This window comes from Erythrolamprus reginae, unplaced genomic scaffold (assembly GCF_031021105.1).
Source record: "Erythrolamprus reginae isolate rEryReg1 unplaced genomic scaffold, rEryReg1.hap1 H_59, whole genome shotgun sequence".
NCBI lineage: Eukaryota > Metazoa > Chordata > Lepidosauria > Squamata > Dipsadidae > Erythrolamprus > Erythrolamprus reginae.
In genome coordinates, this window is record NW_027248516.1 from 143,464 (window position 1) to 165,848 (window position 22,385).

Sequence of the window (22,385 nt, forward strand, 5' to 3'; positions counted from 1 at the left end):
AAATACAGAGATTAAAAGGAATGTAAAGGCAGATTATGTTAGATCCAGAATCTAGTGCACAGAGTTTTCCATATAACTAATGTATATGGATTTTCATATCTATGGTAAAAAAAAAAGGAGATGAAAGAAACAGCAGAGTTTCAATGATCAACTGCAACTGGGCTATATAAACTGGGATAATTCAACCCATCTTCTTACTTGCTCATTACTTGTAGAAGAAATGCTTGATTCAGCTTCTTCTCCTTTATCCTCATTTTTGGATTTCCAAAATCTGCCATCCCGAAGGAAACGCTGATGTAGCGTGAACTCATCGCATGCTTTTTTCCAGCCCATGCTACGCTTTACATGTAGCCGGTGTACATTAACAGTGATATCCTGAATATTTTCTGAAGGAATCCAGGCCCTCGACAATCAAAATGAAAAGATACACTTAAGCACATCCTTTGAAGGTGGCTGCCAATTCATTTTTTAAATCATCCTTTTCTATGCCAAACATCCATTCAACTCTAAGAGCGCAAATCTTACCTAAATGATGGAAAGAGTTTTCTCCATTGGGCTTTGATGGCGAGGTCATAGATACAACATTGAGTCTCCCCCGCCCTGCCACACTCTTCACACACACACACAATTTTAATTTTAATTCTATTTCAATTTTCATTCTCTCCTAGTCCAAACTGCAACAATTATTATTTCTATGTGCAATTACAGCTTATCAATATGTTTAACTTTATTAGTATCTAAGTGCTTCACAACGACATCACAACTTATGGTGTAGGGGAAAAAATGAATCTTAATTATATTAGAGACTACAAGTAACTCTCAACAACTTGGCAAATGGGGCACAATTCACTTTTGTCCGTGCTGCTATGTGAATCACTACAGTTGCTGTGTGAATCAAATGGCTGTTAAGTGAACTTGGCTTTTCCTATTGACTCTGTTTATCAGAAGCCTCCTAGAAATGTTGCAACCCTGGACACTGGCAACCACATGTCAGTTGCAAAGCTCCTAAAGTTTGAACATATGACTGAGGGGTCGTAAGTATGAGAACAAGTAATAGGTCACTTGTTTCACTGCCGTTATAACTCTGAATAGTCATTAAGTAAACAGTTGTGAACTGTCTACTAACTGCATTCTTATTTAAATTTTAAGACGTGAATTCTTTGGCAGGTTGTGTTTAGGATTCAGATTGTCTAATGTCACAAACGTCATAAAGACAAAATATGCAGTTATTGAAGTGGGATTTTTATCTCACTTTACTTTGTTCAGCTCAGGATGACATACGCATTGATTCCCTACTTCTAACCAAAACAACGTTATGAGTTGGGCCAGGGTGCCTGAAAGAGACTGGCCCCAGTTGGCTTCTGTGGTTAAGAGAACGCTAGAATCTTACTGAGCCTTAGTATCAGGCCCCAGGGAAAAAACCAAGAAAGACACAGAGTGACCTTTAAAAGCAGTGTCCTTGATTAAATCTTGCCAAACTTAATCCATCACTAGAGATGTAATCTGAAAAATCTCTAGGGTGGAGCTGCCTTAACTCTCTTTCCCTCAACCAAACTGTTTAAATGCTGTTGTCTTTTAGTCCCCAGGAATGCAGCCTTTCCCTGCTAGGAATCCAGACATTTCACCACACCTAGAAAGGGAAGCGCACTGTTGTTTATTTGTTAGATCTTTTTCCTCCAGTTGAAGCTCCACAACATCTCCACCTCCAATTTCATCTTGCAAAGGTAATCCAGTGTGGTTGATTGGCCTGAGAAAGAATGGGTCAAAGTTCAAGTGAATTTGAACCTGCATCAGTCTGGGTTGAATCCACACCACTAACCACACTCAGGGGTGTGCTGGTTATCTCAGTATACAAGAGACACTGCAAGAAGGAAAATACCTTTGGTGGTGATGGCCAAAAAAGCGAACATCAACTTGATTGTCTTCTTTCTGCATGGCTTTTGCAGGCCAGAACCCAAAGCCTTTCATTTTGGCCCATACCAATTCATGATTTGGTATCTAAAAATTAAAGAAATATGGTACCAGTTACAGAAATATTTCTGACTTGGCAGGCGTTAGGTATAACCATGTCAACATAATGAAAATAAAACTTTGCCAACTCAAGAGAATATATGGAGAATAATATGGAGCTCAGGTTTGGAGCTGTGAGGTCCTGTGAGGTGGTTTTCTTCTAGACGTTCCATTACCCAACTGGCTAACATCATCAGTGCTGCAAGAGAATGGGCTCTGGTATCTGTTCATATGTACAAGTGGGTTGCCTAGCTGGGTTATGAAAAATTTACAAGAAAACAACCAAACAGAGAGAGCACCAAGGACTCCACAACAAAACCTATTCATGACAGATTCTTTCTTTCTTTCTTTCTTTCTTTCTTTCTTTCTTTCTTTCTTTCTTTCTTTCTTTCTTTCTTTCTTTCTTTCTTTCTTCGACTTCTATGTCGCCCAATCCCGAAGGACTCAGGGCAGCTTACAACAATATAAAGAAATGCAGTTAACAATAAAAAGAAGTCAAGTATAAATTAAAACAAAAACTCCAGTTAAAACCCACAAGTCAGCAATCCAATCAAAACATACATATCATTCAATACAATATATCAAATTTGGCCATGAAAGATGTACAATTCATGGCCCCCAGGCTACCGGCAAAGCCAGGTCTTCGTAACCTTTCGGAAGGCCAGCAGGGTGGGAGCAGTATGGACATTGGGGGGGAGTTGGTTCCAACCTGCATTGCATAGTGGACAGGAGCCAAAGAAGGCCAACCCTGTGCGATCTTATTAGTCTCTGGGAGGTATATGGCAGGAGACGGTCCAGTAAATAGTCTGGCCCTAAGCCATGTAGGGCTTTATAGATAATAATCAACTAATTGGTAGCCAGCACAGCTCGTGGAGCACCCATGACAGCTCGCAAGGCTGCATTCTGGACTATTTGCAATTTCCGAACACTCTTCAAAGGTAGCCCCAATAGTTAACAATAGTTAATAGTCAACACTTTAAAAAGTTTAAAAAGTGGTCAACACTTTAAAAATACCAGTATCAGCATAGTTTAACAGACCATACTCACATGATATAACAAATTACTGTATTACTGTTCTAGCAGTTTCTAAGTACTGTTAACTTAGAGCAAAGAAACTCAGTTTCATTGAGCCTTCAACTAAATAAATGTTCCTTCTCATCAGCAAAAATTGACATTGTGTTGCTTCATGCATGGGAAACATCTGATGTTACTGAGGAAGCTGTGCAGGTAAACTAAATCTCACAGGCAAGCATCAGAAAATGTGGTTTAAACAAATGTTTCTAAATGCTTAACTGGTGTTTATAAAATGGAAGATTCTGGCCTTCTTTGCACTACATACAAAAACTGATAAGCTGGTTTGCTCACTACAGGTGGTCTTGGCAGGATTCAACCACACTGAATGAATTATAGATTGCTATTTTGAGAATACAGAGTGTCATCTTTACTCCAAGGAATGCTTTTATTCTGTGAGTCCTTAAGCCAGGAAAATATTGGCAAAGCTTTATTATAGAATCAATCCTTTCCCAAGTGCCGGGTAAATAGGAATTGACCACTGTATTCAAGGAAACATAAGAATGTGATCTCTGAAAGGTAACTGATCTTACCTTTGTACTGGTATGAAGATGGTTCCACCTAGTGGTAGTTACAGAACTAACTTTTTTACAATTTTGTCTCATAGGTAAAGATTCCCCTCACGCATACGTGCTAGTCGTTCCAGACTCTAGGACAGTGATGGTGAACCTTTTCTTCCTTGGGTGCCAAAACAATGTGCACAGGCGCTATCATGCATGCATGAGTGCCCACATCCATATTCAATGCCTGGAAAGGGGGAAAACAGCTACCCCTCTCCCCGAGGCCCTCTGGAGGCCAGAAACGTCCTGTTTCCTAAATTCGGGTGGGCCCAGTAGCCTCGTGTTTTGCCCTCCAAAGCGAAACACCAGCCTTGGAGTTGAAAGAGGGTAAAAACGCCCTGCCCCATCCCCCTGGAGGCTCTCTGGAAGCCAAAAAAAAATGCCCTCCCAGAGCTTCCGTGCGGGCCAAAAATCAGCTGGTCGGCACACGCAGAACTAGGGCAATGGCTCGCGTGCCAACAGATATGGCTCCGTGTGCCACCTGTGGCACCTGTGCCATAGGTTCACCATCACTACTCTAGGGAGTGGTGCTCATCTCCATTTCTAAGCTGAAGAGCTAGTGCTATCTGATGATTCCGTAATCATAAGGCCAGCATGACAAAACCACGAAAGCCCATGGAACACGGTTACCTTTATACCAAGGGTGATCTCTATTTGTCTACTTGCATTTTTAGATGCTTTCAAACTGTTAGGTTGGCAGAAGCTGGGGCAAGTTCCAGAGATTTGAACTGCCAAACTACCGATCTTTCTGACTGACAAGCTCAGCGTCTTAACCACTGAGCCACCGCATCCCCTATTTGTCTGATAGCTGCATTTATATCCTCAATGAATCCCATTCTTTAAGACAGCTGGGATTATTTTCCATCACCATTACTTGGGGCAGCAGATTCTGCATTTCAGTTGTGAGAAAAAGTAAGCTTACACAAGGATAGCAGAACCAATTGTCAGGACGTGCACTTGAAAGATAGAAACAGTTCTTGCAAAGCTGAAGTTCATCCAACTGAGAAGGAAAAAAAACGCTTGTCATTGTATGTTTTGAAATGCTGGAATGCAGAACAAAATTGTAAATTAGGGAATTTTTTTTCTCATTCTCTTTCTCCGAAAATTCATTTAATTCATGAAAAAAATGCACAAAAATGAGAAAAGGAAAAATTACCATATTTTTCAGAGTATAAGACCAGTGAGGTCTTTGAATCCTTCTATAGGGGTGGTGGGGGTGACGGGGTGTGTGTGTTGTTTGGTGATGGGCACATGCACTGTGCACTGTTATATGTTTGTTTTTTGTAAACCTATAAAATCAATAAAATTTATTAAAAAAAAAAAAAGACCAGTGAGGGAGCTGCCGGCTGGACGGAGGGAGGGGGCACTGTTCTGACAGCGGTAATGGAGCTGGGCGTGCAGTTCCAGGTGACTGGTGGGCGGACACATGCACCTGGCATGAGATTTGCTTCCTGCGCGTGTACAGGAAGCAAAATCTTGCTTGATGCGTGTGACTGCAAAATTTTCGGGAGAGCTAGGTATAGCAACAGCTCCGAGCTCCAGCCGCCAGGCCTGCTCTCCTGCACAGCATGTCATCTTACTGGCACGGCGATACTGCCTCAAACAAGTGAGCAGCTGGTTTGGAGCCTTGTGGCTTTCAGGAGCACAGCATTGGAGACTTAGCTTGGTGGCGTACTGCTCTCCTCTGAGCTTGCCTAGGCTCCGCTGACAATGAATGGCTGCTGCTAGACTAGTGTTGCTTGGGGGGAGAGGGGAGCAGATCCCCTCTGTTGAGCAAGATCTTCCCTCCTCCTCACCTATTTTTGCACAGGTGAAACCTCCGGCTGCCTCCCCTCCCTCATTCTGAAATATTCCCCCTATTACTAACGCCATATCTGGAGATCTCACCTGTGCAAAAGTAAGCGAGGAAACATATTAGTAGCACAAACTGGACAAAAAGTTGTTGATAATCTTTATTAATTCTAAGGATGAAACAAAACTATTTAATACAGGTAAACACAGTAAGTAAGAGAAAAAGGGGGAGAGGTTAATCCCCCCACGTCTAGTGGCAGAGATGGGTCTTTACCATTTTGCAGAAAGTGAGGAGGGTGGGGCAGTTTGAATCTCCAGGGGGAGTTGATTCCAGACAGCTGGGGCCGCCACAGAGAAGGCTCTTCCCCTGGGTCCCACCAGACAGCATTGTTTAGTCCAGTGTTTCCCAACCTTGGCAACTTGAAGATATTTGGACTTCAACTCCCAGAATTCCCCAGCCAGCATTCAGTTGCAAAGGTTGGGAAACACTGGTTTAGTCGACAGGACCCGGAGAAGGCCAACTCTGTGGGACCTAATCGGCCACTGGGATTCGTGCGGTAGCAGGCACGAAGGAAGGAGATGAGGACAGTCGCTGCCGAAGGAAGAAGGTGAGGGGAGGGGAATCAAAAAAATCCAAAACTTTAAGGGTTAAAAAAAACAAAAGAGGGACTTTGAGGCAGCGAGGAGGAGCACACGCCTCCCAAACACCCTGCATGAGGCTGCCTCCCATACACTGCGCCAGAGAGAGAAACCCAGGGGGAATGGCAGGAAACTGGCTGGGCCTTTGTGCCGCTCTCAAATTTCCAGGGAAATTTTTCCGGCTTCGGGTTCTTAAGTAGAGGCAAAAAATCTTGAACACCCTGTTCTGATCTAGAAAAGTTCTTAAGTAGAGGCGTTCTTAGATAGAGGTACCACTGTACTGAAAACCTCTCCAGAACTGTTCAGAACCTGCTGAATCGCAGCTCTGCAGCTGTGACTGCCAGCATTCCTAAGCCTGACGTGAAGAGCGGTTTGAGTTAGAGATATTTTGTCTTTTAAAAAAATAATAATAGTATCACACACAGGAGGTATCAAATTGATCTCAGCGTATAAGAACAAGGTAAAAAGGGGGGAGACATGGAATAACTCAAAAAGATAAATAAAATATATCTCTGCTGTACTGGACATATTTGATTATCTCCTTTGAAAACTGAGCTCTCAGCAGGAGTTGTGAGACATTTTTCACAAAGCAAATGTGCTGTCAAGCATGTATGGATTTCCTCCAAGAGACTTCCAGTCATGATCCTCACAGAAGCTTTCAAATGGAGCGTATAAATACGACAGGGAGGTGAACAGAGATCCATCAAGGTACGAAAGAGCGCCAATCAAGGGAGGTGTCAGTTATAGGAGATTTCAAGGACCCTTCTCGCCCTGGAACTCCGAGCAGCAGCCAGATAATGAGGGAGCTGCCTGATGCACCTACCCCCCCCCCTGACTGGCAGGCTGAGGGCGGCTCTTTCCTGCACATCTGCATATGATGCACATTCTTCACTGGGTGGAGGCAGAGGAGGAGGAGGAGGAGGAAGAAGAGGAGGAGGTAGAGGAGGAAAGAGGAGAAGGAGGAGAAAGAGCAGGAGGAGGTAGAGGAATAGGTGGGGAAAGGAGGAAAATAAGAAAGAGGAGGAGGAAGAGAGAAAGGGGAGGGGGAGGAAAAGGAGGAGGAGGACAAGGAGGAGGAAGAAGAGGCAGAGGAGGAGGAGGAAGAGAAAGAGCAGGAAGAGGAGGGGAAGGAGGAGAGAGGAGGAGGAGCAAGAGCAGCGGGAGGAAGGGGAATAGGAGGAGGACATGGAAGAGGGAAAGGGGGAAGAGGAAGAAGAGGAGGGGCAGGAACAAGAGGACAAGGAAGGGGAGGAGAAGGGCAAGAACAAAGAGGAAAAGGAGGAAGAAAAAGAGGAGGAGAACAAGAACAAGGAGGACAAAGAGGGGAAAGAGGCGGAGAAGGAGGAGGAAGAGGACAAGGAAAAGGAGGAAGAGGAGGAGCAGGAGGAAGAATAGGAGGAGGACAAGCAGAGGAGGAGAGGAGGAAGAGGAAGAGGAAGAGGAAGAGAAGGAGCAGGAGGAGGAGGGGAGAAAGAGGAGAAGGAGGAGGAAGAGGAGGAGGGAGAGTGACAGGAGGAGGAAAGAAGAGCAGGAGGACAAGGGGAAGGATGAAGAGAAAGAGAAAGGAAGAATCATAGTGAGGAATAGGATGAGGACAAGGAGGAGGAGAGAGGAGGAAGAGGAGGAAGAGGAGCAGGGGCAGGAGAACAAGAAGGAGGAGGAGGACTTCAGTCACCTTCAGTTACATTCTCCTCTTCCTTTTCCAACTTTTTAAACTGCCACCAGAATTGAGCCGGATCCTCTGCAACAATCAAGGGCCTGGGATTTTAGAAGGACCCTGGAGCTTGACAATAGCACAGCAACGCTGCATGCCTTTCTTTTTATGCAAGATGTACTCCCCCACCACCACCACCCTTGTTGTACAAGAAAATGGAGAGGAAAACAATTTGGATGATTGTTGTGGGAAGCTCGTTTCCCCAAACGAAGGGCCGTTTTGAAAGAATGCCTGCTCGCAAAGTTTGTGGAGGCTCCAAGGTGAGGTTTACGAGGGACCAAGCTAGTCAGGGAGACGGAAGAGGTAATAGCCGGGTGAATAACACAATGTTCGTTTAAGTCACTGATGATAATTAGGATGAGCAATTGCCTGGCAGCCTTTCAAATTTACCCCCGTTTGGTCTCTAGAGGTCTAACAACCCAGCCTGCATCCAGGCTCACTGCCAAGAGCAAAACTGGAAAAAATGGCCCTCTTGAAGGATGAGGGAAGGGATGCAGAGCGGCCAACCTTGAGTGAAACCCACAAGGTTCTCCTCTGGCTGACCCAGCTCCTCTTGCCTCTCCACCTGGGCTGAGGAAACGGAAGGCCGGATCTCTCCTCCTGCTGCCCAGAAGGGGACAAGAGCTTCCCTTCCGGATTTGAGGGGCTAAGATGGCACCCCTCGAGCCTGAAGCTTGTACAACCGATTTGGTTAGTTAGTTAGTTAGTTAGTTAGTTAGTTAGTTAGTTAGTTAATTAGTTAGTTAGTTAGTCAGTTAATTAGTTAGTTATTTCGTACAAAATATAATGAGGGTTACAGAGATTATATAGTATGTACTGTATATACAGTACAGTGATACCTTGTCTTATGAACCCCTCGTCATATGAACTTTTCGAGATACGAACCCGGGGTTTAAGATTTTTTGGCCTCTTCTTCTGAACTATTTTCACCTTATGAACCCGCCGCCGCCACTGGGATACCCCGCCTCCAGACTTCTGTTGCCAGGCAAAATGCCTGTTTTCGCGCTGGTGGGGTGCCCGCCAAAAACTGCCCAACTCCGATTGAGACAAACTCTGCCTCTGCGGCCCGCACCTTCTTCCCACCCCCACGAGGAAAGAAGGCAGGGAGGCCGGCAGACAGGCAGGGAGCCCCGATGGCAGCCACGGAAGGAGGAAAGACCGCGGGGTTGGCTCAGCCCTCTGGAAGCCAAGCCAAGCCAAGCCGCGCTGCTGGGGAAGCGGAATTGGGGAAGCCGGGAGAGGGCTTCTCCGCCGGCCTTGTGTCCCCCCGAGGATTGCAAGGGCAAGAGAGCTGCGCCTTTCGGCTTCTGGAAGTGATGGGCCGGGGGTTCGGGGGGGCCATGAACGCCGTCCGGAGCCAATGGTTTCTTTTGGGCTTACTCGAATTCCTGCTGCTGGTAAGCGCGCGCGGGTGGCCGGGTGGGAAGGGCGAGGCGCGAGGGGGAGGCAAGTGGAGAAGCGGAGAGAGAGAGAAGTGGACCAAAAGAAAGAAAAGGGAAAGAGAGGGAGGGAAAGAGAAATGGAGAGGAAGGAAGGAGGGAGGGGAGGGAGGGAGGGAGGGAGAGAAGGAAGGAAGAGAAAGGAGGGTAGAAAGAGAGGGAGAGAGGAGAGAGAAAGGAAGAGGAGAGATAGAAAGGAAGAGAGAGAAAGAAAGAGGGATAGAAAGAGAGAGTGAGAGATGCTCAGTGAGCCTTTCTTTGAAGTTGCCTTTCTTTCTTTCTTTCTTTCTTTCTCTCTTACTCTTTCATTCTTTTTTCTTTCTCTTGCTTTCTTTCTTTCTCTTGCTTTCTCTCCTTCCTTCCCTCCTTCCATTTCTTTCATTCCCCCTCTCTATTTTTATTTCTCTTTCATTCTTTCTTTCTCTTTCTTGCTTTCTTTCTTGCTCTTTTTCTTTCTCTCTTTTACCTTCCCTTCCTCTATTTCTTCTTTTCTTTCTCCTTCCTACCTTCTTCCCTCCCTCCCTTCCTTCAGTCCTTCCTCTCTTACTCTCCCCTTTCATAAGTTTTCTTGCTTCCTTCCTCTGTTCCTGTCCCTTCCCCTTTCTTTCTTTCTTTCCTTCCCTCCCTCCATTTCTTGCTTTCCTTCTCCTTCCTCCCTTCTTTCCTCCCTCATTCCCTTCTTTCACTCCTTCTTCTCTTACTCTCCCCTTTCACACCTTTCCTTGCTTCCTTTGCACCCTTCCTCTGTTCCTGTCCCTTCCCTCTTTCCTTCCTTCCTTCCCACCCTCCGTCCATTCATTCACCCATTCCTCTCTTGATCGCCCCTTTTACCATTCCTCCCTCCCTCCCTCCTTCCTTCATAGCTCGCCCTCGCCTTTCTTCCCTTCCTTCCAGATGGGAGTGCCCTCTCAAGACACCCGCCTGACTGCTGGTACCCTGCTTTTTCTCTCCCCTCGTCCTTTCCAGCTCCTCGTTTGCAGGCTGGGGAATTCTGGGAGTTAAAGTCCAGATATCTTCAAGTTGCCAAGGTTGGGAAACACTGGCCTATGGGACCACCTCACTTGGCGTGAAGCGGGAGGGGGATGGAGTGGCTTGGCGACTTAAAATAGTTTTAAAATGGGGGGGGCCAGACGCTTAGGCTGTATGGGGCCCCAAAATTCCTGATGGTGGCCCTGGAGGGAGGGGTGGCCCAGGAAGGAGAGCGCAGGAAACACAAAGCAAATTGTCACCCCAGCGAGTGACACTGGTGAGGTTGTAAGTCGAGGACTTAACACTTCATTTGAACAATGATGATCGCTGAAGCCACTCCCACCTGGTCACATGGTCAGCAAGCCACTCCTACCAGTCACATAACCATTAAGCTACACCCACAAAATAAGCCACACCCACACTGTAGCAATAAAAATTTTGGCTGCCCATTAATGTACAGACTCCAATTTGTCCATTAGAGATCTGACCTACAATAATTGTCTAAGGAGAATCCACTCTCAATCCTCTCTTCAGGGACTTTTTAGATGCTGCTCAAGCCTCCCCTTACAAGTGCCTTCCGTTCTTAACTCGTGCTCACTCCATCAGCCCTTCCTCTAAACCTCTGCCCCCCCTTTTGGGCTTTCCAGTCTTCATGGGTTTTCTTGCAGGAATCCTGACATTTTCTCAGGGGGAATTTAACTCTCTCTGTCAGTGCCCATCCAAAATGATTATTTTTTTGCAAATCATCAGCCTAGCTGCAACATGCATGCAAATTTGCCACATCCAAGGCCAGTGGCCACTTCTACCTGGCGTTTACAATTTGTTATATTTGCATGACCTGCCTTCTCCTTCGCAAAGGATTAAAAAAAAACCCCACTGTATTTGCAAACATTTGTTAAACAAGGTAGCTTGTTTTAACTGATCCATGTATTATCTTCCGTGAGCATGTTTTTGCACTGGGACAAAGTCAGGAGTAACGAGGAAGGTTCAAGGATGCTTAGGGCTGCAAGGGTTAGGGCACCTGGCAATTTCCCTATCTATTTACTGTTACTGTTACATTCATTCATTCATTCATTCATTTATTAGATTTCTATGCCGCCCTTCTCGAGGCGACTCAGGGCAGTAAGAGCTAGGGTGCCTGGCCTCTTCTCGCCTCAAAGAGATACATTTCCCTATCTATTTACTCTTACTGAACATCCAAAATATACTATTTCATTCTATGTATATATGCCATATGTGTACATACATATTACACACAGGCACACAAAAATATGCATTATCTACTATATAAACTGCATGTGTATGTAGACACACACAAACGCACGTGCAGCTCTTCTAAAATTATACACATTTAGCCTCATTTACAGCAATAGGAAAAACATACCCAGAGCCCAGAAGGGGGAAAAAGAAAAAAAATCACATTTTTTTTCTACCGGTTCTATGTACCTGATCATGCCGGTAGGAATCCATCACTCTGTGTGTGTCAGAGAGAGAGAGAGAGAGAGAGAGGGACAGAGCAAGAGAAAGAGAGACAGAGACACAAAGGGAGACAAAGAGAGAGAGAGAGAGAGAGGGAGGACATCCTGCCTGTCAAAGACTACTTCAGCTTCAACCACAACAACACAAGAGCCCACAACAATTCAAGCTTAATATTAACCACTCCAAACTTGACTGTAAAAAATACGACTTTAGTAATCGAGTTGTCAAAGTGTGAAATTCACTATCGGACTCTGTAGTATCATCCCCTAACCCCCAACACTTTACCCTTAGACTAGCCACAGTTGACCTCTCCAAGTTCTTAAGAGGTCAGTAAGGGACATACATAAGTGGACTAGAGGGCCTTCCATCCCCTGTCCTATTGTCTTTCCCATATCTCCTATATCTTCTCTTCTATCCCTATATCTTTTTCTGCTATTCTCTCATGGTTATATTTTACTCCTTTATTTTCTCCTCTATTCTTCCTTTAATACATTCTACCTGATTATATTCTCTATAACCCTCATTGGGTATTATTGGGTATTGAGCAAAACAAACAAACAAACAAACAAAGGATGGGGAGACAAAGAGAGTGACTTCTGGGCAAGATAATTTTGAGAAATTCTTTTTCAGACTTTCTGCTTTTCAGGGTCGATCTACGGTCGACCTATCCAGATTCCTAAGAGGTCAGTAAGGGGCGAGTACAAGTGCACTAGAGTGCCTTCCGTCCCCTGTCCTATTGCTCTCCTATATCTCCTATACCTTTCTTCTATTCCTATATCTCTTCTTCTATTCTTTCATTGATATGTTCTATTACTATATCTTCTTTTCTATTCTTTCTTAGATATATTTTACTATAAGTATCTCCTCTATAACCTTCATGTATTTTACTATGTGTATATAGATATATACCCACTAAAACCCTCATTGTGTATTGGACTAACTAACTAACTAACTAACTAACTAACTAACTAACTAACTAACTAAAGTAAGTAAGTAAGTAAGTAAGTAAGTAAGTAAGTAAGTAAGTAAGTAAGTAAGTAAGTAAGTAAGTAAGTAAGTAAGTAAGTAAGTAAGTCAGGGAACTTGCAGGCCCATAGTTTGTGCATAGGAGTAGTACATAAGAATTTAATAACAAAATGAAAGCAAAACCTTAAAAAAGTAATTACAATAGAACAATGGGAAAATATATGGGGGGGGGGGGGTTTCAATAAAATTTACTCCAAGCTATAATTTGAGGGGAAATTGGTTCAAAATGTTGCACAGATGATATATAATTCCATCAATGATTATCAAGATGGACACATTATATAACAATAAATATTGGAAACTGCAAATTAACAAGGAACATTTACTCATGTCTAATAGTAATGTAAAAAACCCTCAAAATTATTGGAAGGAACTACACTGAAGCATTCAGAATTTTTTAAAATAAAACCTGAGTTCAAACCACAAATATTTTTATTAGGAATAATTCTAGGCAGCATAAACCAAAAGTATTACAATATACTAGGGTACATGCTGACAGGGGCATGAACAAATCTGATGCATGTTGGAAAAGGAAAACTTGGCAACAATACAACAATTGTAGGAGACCACAATTTGAGAATATGCAGCAAAACAGACTGCATATAAATACCAGAAGTGCAATCAAGTTTAAGGAAGAATTGCTCCATTATATTTGATACATTACACAAGGCAAATTTAGATATTTTTTATGTTTTTTAGGAAAACAGTTAAGAGACTAATTAAAAATAACAGAAAAAGCAGCTTAAATAGATATAAGCAATTATCTTCAGTGTTTAATGCTAAATCTAGTGTTTAAGTAATAGTAGTTGGGGGAAATGGAAGGAATGAAAAAGAAATTACCATATGTATTGTTTCGCTTTACAATATTTTTTCTTAAAATTTATTTTTTATCCTGCTTTTTGTATCTTTATTCTTGTGTCGCTTCTGGTTATATGCATGCAATGTTTTATTTTTTTGGAAGGGGGGGAAATAATAAAAATTAACCAAAACCATTTTTGTGTTCCTATGTTAAAACGTAAGAGACCCTGTTCATGACTAATCATAAAACTTGTAAATTATTTTAAAAAGAACATATCACCACAAAGTAGTTGCGGTGAATTGTGTTATCATTGAATATAAAAAAGCAAAATATACAAGGAAAGTCTCTTATAGTGGTATGTGCTGCAATGTAGGTTGATGCCTCTGGGCTACAACATAGTGGACCAAAAATGAACTCTACAAGAATCTGTATCGAATATCCACTTGAGTAAAATACTAAGAGTTATAGTTATTTCATTTTTCCTCTCAAAATTGCCCAGTGCAACACATTTATATAATGAATAGTCCTTCATTTACAAATATTCATTTACTGACTGTTTGAATTTACGAAGGGACGGAAAAAAGTGACTTATGACCATTTTCCCCATGACTGTTGCAACATTCCTCATAGTCATGTGATCAAAATTTGGGTGCTTGGCAACTGGCTTGCATTTTTGACAGCTGCAGTGTCCCGGGGTCATGTGATCACTTTTTGAGACTTTCTGACAAGCAAAACCAATGGGGAAGCCAGTTTCACTTAGCCATGTTACTAATTTCACACCTGCAGTGACTCACTTAACAACTGAGACAAGAAAGTTCATAAAAGGGGCAAAAGTCATTTAACAACTGTCTTGCTTAGCAGTACAAAGTTTGGGTTCAGTTGTGATTGTAAGTTGAGGACTATCTGTACGGAACAAACAATCTGCTTTTGAACCCAGGAGTATGGGGGGAAAATAATAATAATAATAATAATAATAATAATAATAATAATAATAATAATAATAATTTATTAGATTTGTATGCCGCCCCTCTCCGAAGACTCCTAGCCTGCAGATACGCTGTGACACGGAATTTGCTGATGAAGTCTTGACACATCAACATCTTGTGCAGGTAGTCTACTTATAACAGTTCATTTAATGACCATTCAAAAATGTGAAAATGTGACTTATGACTGTTTTTCAGTTACAACCTTTGCAGCATCCCCATGATTCTGTGATCAAAATTCAGATGCTTGGCAACTGTTTCATATTTAGGACATTAGTAGTGTCCCAGGGTCATGTGTGTATGTATGTATGTATGTATGTATGTCTATTACCCTTTGAGATGTGTGCAGCAAAATTTCATTTTAATGTATGCAGATTGGTGTACATTCAAAGTACAGTGGTACCTCTACTTAAGAACTTAATTCTTTCCATGACCAGGTTCTTAAGTAGAAAAGTTTGTAAGTAGAAGCAATTTTTCCCATAGGAATCAATGTAAAAAAACAAATAATGTGTGCAAACCCATTAGGAAAGAAATAAAAGCTTGGAACTTGGGTGGGAGGAGGAAGAGGAAGAAGGTGAGGTGAGGGGAATAAAAAAAATTCAAAAATTTAAGGCTTAAAAAAAAGATGGACTCTGAGGCGGCGAGGAGCACATTCTTCCCATATGCCCAGTGGGAGGCTGCCTCCCATACACTGCACCAGAGAGAGAAACCCAGGCAGGCGAGAGGGGGAGAACCTCCTGCTCCTTTGACCGAAAGGCAGCAGCTGCTGCTGCTACCTGCTTCCTCTTCCTTCCCATGCTGAAAGGCTCCCCTCTCCTCTCACTCGCTTGTAGATGGTGCTTTCCTTCACTGTGGTGACTCCTCGGTTTGGCTGAAGCTGAGCTGATCCGGCTGGGTGAAGTGCCCCCTTTTGTCTTTCCGTGCCCAGATGCTCCGGGAGGCAACCTTGCACTGGGTGTATGGGAGGCAGTGCAAAGTCGTCACCACAGCGAAGTGGTTTATTCCCTCTCCAAGCACCCAGGGAAAAGAAAATGCTTTGTTTGTTCTGGACTGCCAAAGCCACCTTAAGCCCCACGGAAGGGCTCCTCTAGCAGCCCAGAAAAACCTGACATGGTCAGGAATAGCAGGAAACTGGCCAGGCCTTCGTGCTGCTTTCAAGTTTCCTGGGAAATTTTTTCGGGTTCATGTTCTTAAGTAGAAAATGGTTCTTGAGAAGAGGCAAAAAAATCTTGAACACCTGGTTGTTATCTAGAAAAGTTTTTAAGAAGAGGTGTTCTTAGGTAGAGGTATCACTGTAAAAATAAAGCTATTCTATTCTATTCTTATTTTTGTTCTATTTTCACTTTTTAAAAGTTAGTGGGGAAACCAGATTCACTTAACAACCCGGTTATTAAGCTACAAGTATCAACTGTAGTGATTAACTTAACAACTGTGACAAGAAAAATGATAACATGAGGCAAAACTCATTTGACCAATGTCTCACTTAACAATAGAATAGAATAGGAATTCTTTATTGTCCAAGTGTGATTGGACCCAGGGCCGCCGATAGACGGGTACTACAGGGAGCCCCGTACCGGGCCCGGTGATTACAGGGGCCCCGCATTAACGGCGTCAATCAGAGCTTCCCTTCGGTAAAAGAAAAATAACCCAGATGAATGGACGTGAGGGAAACTCGAGGCGCCTTCCCAAAGCAAAAGAAGGGAGGTTTGTTGTCGTGTGGGGCTGGTCTTCAGAACCCGCAGCGTTTCCCAACCGGAAGGAAGGCAGGAAGAAGGAGAGCTTCATTCTTCGCGCCTTTTTCCCGCCTTCCTTCTTTGGGGCCCAGCAGGAAAGCACCGAAAACCGCGGCATCGAGCAGAAGCCGGGGGACAGCTGCGAGCGGGAGCCCCAGGACGGAAGTACCGGCAGCGCCCCGCCCAGCTGCAACTTTCCTGGCGTCGGCGGCAAGTGTCCTTTGTGGCCCGGTGCGGTGGGAGGGCACTGGCGGTAGGAGGGGGGGTGGCTGCAGCGGCTGCAGTCAGTCGTGAGGAGATGGCGGCGGCGAGAGAGAGCTCCAGGCGGCGGCGAGAGGGAGCGCTCTCTCTCTCTCTCTCTCTCAGCTGACTGCAAGCGGGAGCCCTGACGTGCGGTTGGATGTGCTGTTGGACGTCGTACATGCTGGCGCTGCGGGCCTGGCATATACGGTGTCCAGCAGCACGTCCAGCTGCCGCCGTCAGGGCTCCCGCTTGCAGTCAGCTGAGAGAGAGAAAGAAAGAGAGACATATAAGCGAGGCAGAGAAAGAGAGACATAGCAAGAGAGGCAGAGAAAGAGAGACAGAGCAAGAAAGAAAGACAGCAAGAGAGGCAGAGAAAGAGAGATAGAGACAGAGAGAGAGAAAGAGAGAAATAGCAAGAGAGGCAGAGAGAGAGAAAAAGAAAGAGAGACATAGCAAGAGAAAAAGAGAGACTTAGCAAGAGAGGCAGAGAGAGAGAAAAAGAGAGACATAGCAAGAGAAAAAGAGAGACTTAGCAAGAGAGGCAGAGAGAGAGAGAGAGAGAGAGCAAGAAAGAAAGACAGCAAGAGAGGCAGAGAAAGAGAGATAGAGAAAGAGAGAGAGAAAGAGACATAGCAAGAGAGGCAGAGAGAGAGAAAAAGAAAGAGTGACATAGCAAGAGAAAAAGAGACATAGCAAGAGAGGCAGAGAGAGAAAAAGAAAGAGAGACATAGCAAGAGAAAAAGAGAGACATAGCAAGAGAGGCAGAGAGAGAGAAAAAGAAAGAGAGACATAGCAAGAGAGGCAGAGAGAGAGAAAAAGAAAGAGAGACAAAACAAGAGAAAAAGAGAGAAAAAGAGAGACTTAGCAAGAGAGGCAGAGAGAGAGACAGAGCAAGAAAGAAAGACAGCAAGAGAGGCAGAGAAAGAGAGAGAGAAAGAGAGACATAGCAAGAGAGGCAGAGAGAGAAAAAAAGAGAGACATAGCAAGAGAAAAAGAGAGACTTAGCAAGAGAGGCAAAGAGAGAGAGAAAGAGAGAGAAAGAGAGATAGCAAGAGAGGCAAAGAGAAAGAAAGAGACATATAGTAAGACAGTGAAAGAGAGAGAGAAAAAAGCAAGAAAGAGATAGCAAGGGAGACAGAGAGAGAGCAAGGGAGAGAGAAAGACAGAGGAAGGGAAGGAGGGAGGGAGAAAGAGAGCAAAAAAGAGAGGAAGAAAGAAAGAGGGATGGAGAGAGAGAAAGAAGGGAAGGAAGGAAAAGAGAGAAAGAGGGAGAAATAGAGCAAAACGGAGGAAGAGAGAGGGTTTTTTTGTCCAAACTTTTCTTTAGCCCGCCCCCACCCCACCCCGGTTTCAATGTTCCCCAGGATTTTGAAAATATGAATAATGTGCCGCGGCTCAAAAAAGGTTGGGAAACACTGACTTATACAATGATAGAATCCCTGTACAGTATTATCAGAGGGTCTCCAACCTTGGTGACTTTAAGACTTGCGGACTTCAACTCCCAGAGTTCCCCAGGCAGCTTCGCTGGCTGAGGAACTCTAGGAGTTGAAGTCTGCAAGTCTTAAAGTCGCCAAGATTGGAGACCTCCTGCTCTATCTACACTGCTCAAAAAAATAAAGGAAAAACTTAAACAACACAATATAACTCCAAGTAAATCAAACTTCTGTGAAATCAAACTGTCCACTTAGGAAGCAATGCTGATTGACAACTTGGAGTTTATATTGTGTTGTTTAAGTGTTCCCTTCACTTTTTTTTGAGCAGTGTACTTTGAAATTAACTTGGATACCACGGGCTCGTTCAGACCTGCGTTCACTGATGGGCGTAAAAACTAGATCGAAAAGGATATTGAGATGTGAAGCAATATGAAATTGTATTTGGGTTTTTTTTAATAGCTCCTATTTTAATACCACTGATAACTACACAACCCCCTGGATAATTAGAATAGAATAACAGTGGGAAGGCACCTTGGAGGTCTTCTAGTCCAAGCCCCTGCTTAGACAGGAATCCTACACTACTTCAGACAGATGATTTTTTTTTTAAAGTAGTTATTATGTAAACATTAAAAAAATAAGATAGTACATAATCTATCATTTTACAATATACTTATTTGTTTGTTTAAATTTTGTATTTGCATTTTATAAGACAAGCAACAACACAACATAACAAACACCACCCCCGTCCCTTTTGAACTGTTATCCTCACAGTTCCTTCTTTATATAGTTATACGGCCTGTAACATCAGCGGTTATTATATGATTATTCTATAGTTCCAGTAAAACTAAGGTCAAGTTGTTGCTATCATAATCTTATGAATAAAGTTAATTCTGGGAACATCGGGTTTTATTTACAGCTATTTTCAGATGATTATCTAACATCTTCTTAAAAACTTTAAAAAAGTAGTTTTAAAATGGCCGGGGGGGGGGCACTTAGGCTGTATGGGGCCCCAAAATTCCTGATGGCGGCCCTGATTGGACCACACAAGGAATTTGTCTTTGGTGCATATGCTGTCAGTGTACATAAAAGAAAATATAGATTTGTCAAGAATCATGAGATACAACACTTAATGATTGTCGTAGGGGTCAAATAAGCAATGAAGAAACTATCTGGGAAATTCTGGGCTCAATTTTGGTTGTAAGTCAAGGACTACCTATACTTTACATCTCGTCCAGAAAGTTCAGTCCATTGAACTAGTCTGACTAGGCAGGGAAAGGGCCATGCTTGTCTTGACAGTTTCAAAAAAAAAAAGCCTCAGAGGTCCTTCAGGTTATCAGCCGAATATTTTCCCCTCACCCTGTAGCCACAACAGGTTTCTAGTCATCCGCGGAGGGGGGGGGGGGGAGGACTGCGGTGAGCTACAATTTTCACAGCAGACTTGAACTCAGAGTAGCACTTCGCCCCTCTCTCAGCAATCTCACGACGGTGTAATTTAGGGAAGGGTGGCGCAACCTTGGAACGGCTCCTAAGTCAGTTTAGGTCAAAATCTACCAGCGCCCTGCGGCCTCGAAGAAACCAGGGCGCCGAGCGTGCGTGCGTGCGCGCGAAGAAAGCGAGGCAGAGGGGGGGGGGAGGAGGAAGAGCCCCAGAAACCCCAGAGGAAGTCAGCGCTGCAAGGTTTACTTAGGCCAAGGCCCGAGGAAGGGGAGGGGGGAACTCCCCTCTTTTCTCCCTCCTCGCGCTCTCACTTCCGCCCCCTCCCTCCCTCCCGCTTCCTTCCCGGGTGACGTTGCCCGCAAGAAAGTTCCCCGAATCGAGAGCGCGCGCCCACCTTCAAAGCAGGACAGAAGCTTCTGCGGGTGGCGTCGCTTCGCACCTGGGAGCTGCAAAGGGGCCGGGAGGGGCGAGGACCGGAGGCTTTCTACCACCCCTTGGGGAGCGCGCATCCTGGCGCTGTCGGTTCAGCGGAGAGAATTCCCAGGTAAAGCGGGCGTGTGTGTGTTTGGGAGGGAGATCTGGCGTTAGCAGAGGCGACATCTCGGGATGGGAGCCAAACCAAGCACACGTCTGGAAGGAATCGGCGCAAGCCTTGGTCCGTTTTTCCCCCCTTTGTCGGAGCACTACAAAACCCACGCGGTAAAAGCAGCCTTGTGCCGAGGCTGGGCTTTAATATTCCGCGAGATAGTTTCTTCTTCTGCCGTGGACCGTTTTTATTCCCCCACTTTTCCACCATAAAACCAACCCTAGACGCAATTATTCAGAAATAATTAGACCGCGTTTCTTTTCTAGTTAAGTTTGGGGTGCGTCTTGGGAATTAACTCCATAAGAGTTCATGGGACTTTTGGCTATTTTTTAAATCTCCCATCATCTACAGTTAGCTTAGCCCATGAGAGATGCCAGATCTAGTTAGCTACCATTAGAGCAGTGGTTCCCAACCTTTTTTTCCCCATGCCCCACCTATGCATCTCTAAAATCCTGAGGTTCACTTGAGTGGGGTGTCTGCTTTGACATATCAAGCCAGATTAGGCTAGTGTGGAAAATAATTAGATTTATTTTGCCTTTATATTTTCTTACTCACTGATAATATAAATAATACTGTGAAGAAATCTATAGGAGAATCTAAGCACACAGGATGCAAATTGGCTTGTTTTCGTACGAACACTCATTATTTTAATGGCATGAAAAAAATTCACTTATGGTAAATTCTCATAGACACAAAGAAGAAAAGAAAGAACACTGTGGCTCCAGACCAGTGGTTCCCAATCTTTTTTGACAGTGCCAAAATCTAAAATCCTGAGCCCCCCCCCATTGCATATAATTCTTATTATTCAAAAAGTAAACTATTCACATGGAGGAAGCCTAAAAGGCCATTAACTAGATTTATTTATGCATTCATTCATTCATTTATTTATGTGTTTGTTTGTTTGGACTTGTATGCTGCCCGCCTTTGTAGTCTCAGGGAGGCTCACAACATATACCAAAATACATAACAATACTTTGTCCAATTAATATACTAAAACAATTCTTAGATTTCTAATTTAAAACATTCGTTCACATTCATACAGTAATCATGCTAACAACATTTTGTTGGACAGGGAAAGGTCTAATGTCCCCAGCCCTGACGGCAAAGATGTGTTTTTAGACTCTTTCGGAAGGCAAGGAGGGTGGGGGCAGTGCGAATCTCCAGGGGACACTGATTCCAGAGAGCCGGGCCCCCCACAGACAAGGTTCTTCCCCTAGGTCCCACCAGCCAACATTGTTTGGTCAATGGGACCCTAAGGAGACCAACTCCGGGGGACCTCAACAGTCGCTGGGATTCATGCGGCAGAAGGCGGTCACGGAGATAGTCTGATTCTATGCCATGTAGGGCTTAAATAAGGTTCCAGTTGCCCCCATTAAAAATGAAATTGCCCCCCTGTGGGGCATGGGCCCCATGTTGGGAACCAGGGCATTAGAGGGTAGAATGGCAGTGGGCCTGAATTGTAAGGATTCTTATGGGTTATCTTTAGCTGAATGCAGGAATCCATTAAATCATCCCCTTAACAGGTGCTAATCTACTGTAATCCTTTTTTTTCTAAAACTTTCATTAAGAGGTCCCAAAGGTGCTTTTTCAAGAGGCAACTGGACTTTCTGTTTTTTCTTTGAAGAGGTTTCGCGTCTCATCCAAGTAGCTTCTTCAGCTCCGCTAAAAAGCTCATCTTCAGAAACTTCTTGGATGAGAAGTGGAAAGACTTCAAAGAAAAATCCAGTTGCTTCTTGAAAAAACACCTTAGAGACAACTATGACCTGGATAATTGAGAATCTCCATAGACTTTCAGTAAGAGGGTAGCACCACTATTCTGGATCCATTGCTGATCAGCTCTTCGTATCAAGAAGTTTCTTCTAATCTTAAGACTTATTTTTTATTTATTTCATTTAATTAATATTGAATAATTTAATTAATGTTGAATGAAAAAATGAAATAATGATTTCATTTAATTCCAACTCATTGGACTCTGTCCTGCTTACAAAAGAGAACAGGTCCACTCTGCTCTTCAGAGGAATAATAGTCATTTAAACTACAGTGTTCCCTCGATTTTCGCGGGGGATGCATTCCGAGGCCGCCCGGGAAAGTCGAATTTCCGCGAAGTAGAGATCCGGAAGTAAATACAATATTTTTGGCTTTGAACAGTATCACGAGCCTTCCCTTAACACTTTAAACCCCTAAAGTGCAATTTCCCATTCCCTTAGCAACCATTTAGATCATTATTCACCATGTTTATTTATTAAAGTTTATTTTAAAAAATATTTATTAAAGTCGGATGAAAGTTTGGCGATGACATATGATGTCATCGGGCGGGAAAAACCGTGGTATAGGGGAAAAAACCGCAAGGTAATTTTTAATTAATATTTTTGAAAAACCGTGCTAAAGACTTTTCGTGAAGTTCGAACCCGCGAAAATCAAGGGAACACTGTACTCTCGTTTTTTTTCTGTTTACAATCTAAACCTGTAGCTC

The 22,385-nt window shown here is 43.7% G+C and overlaps 1 protein-coding gene across 2 annotated transcripts in view; it reads right to left on the reverse strand.

Moving 5' to 3' along the window:
* LOC139155787 (uncharacterized) overlaps positions 1-19,802 on the reverse strand; it is a 43,006-nt gene extending 23,204 nt beyond the window's left edge. Inside the window, exons 1-2 of one of the 2 annotated variants that reach the window (XM_070731063.1) lie at positions 19,721-19,802; positions 1,880-1,998 (exon numbers count right to left, since the gene is read on the reverse strand). The gene's annotated coding sequence lies outside the window, so the exon portion shown is untranslated. Of the gene's footprint in view, positions 1-1,879; positions 1,999-4,563; positions 4,641-19,720 lie in introns of those variants that run through there. The other variant, XM_070731064.1, reaches the window with a different exon arrangement.
* Between the last annotated feature and the right edge of the window lie 2,583 nt (positions 19,803-22,385).